Genomic DNA, 685 nt, shown 5'->3' with positions numbered 1-685 from the left:
CGACTCGACGGCACATAACAACAACAACAACAACAACAACATTTGACCCAGAAATCCCATTACTAGGTATATATCCTAGAGAGATGAGAGCCAGGGCAGGAACAGATACATGCACGCTCATGTTCATCACAGCACTATTTACAATAGCAAAAAGATGAAAACAGCCTACATGCCCATCAGCGGAAGAGTGAATGACCGAACTATGGTACATACACGTACTGGAATGCTATGTAGCACTAAAGAATAATGTAGAGTCTGCCAAAGACCGCATAATATGGATGAACTTGGATGACATTATTCTGAGTGAAATAAGTCAATCACAGAAGGACAAATATAGTATTAATTCGTTGCAAGGAAAGGTTTATATATAGAGGGAAACTTTCTTTGTTGGTTGCTAGGGGTGGAAGGGGAGGGGAGGGAACACTGCCAAAACAAAATGCATTGACCCATGTCACTTTACTTTTGTGTATTTCACTGTATATAAATTATATTTCAATAAAATGCATAAAAAGAGGAAAGCATGAGTAAACAAAGGATATTTATTGATAAGTATTTCATTGTGTGCTTACTCTGTGCTAGGCATTGGCTTAATCGCTAAACATCTGATAAGCAAGACAGAAGAAATCTCCACATTCAGGCAGCTTATATGTTTCTCTCTGTGTGGTGGGGAAGACAATGAATATAT

Source organism: Orycteropus afer, unplaced genomic scaffold (assembly GCF_000298275.1).
Source record: "Orycteropus afer afer isolate SDZICR_OR568_19922 unplaced genomic scaffold, OryAfe1.0 scaffold00504, whole genome shotgun sequence".
Classification (NCBI taxonomy): domain Eukaryota; kingdom Metazoa; phylum Chordata; class Mammalia; order Tubulidentata; family Orycteropodidae; genus Orycteropus; species Orycteropus afer.
The sequence above is the reverse complement of the archived record's forward strand: the minus strand, read 5'-3'. Positions refer to the sequence as shown.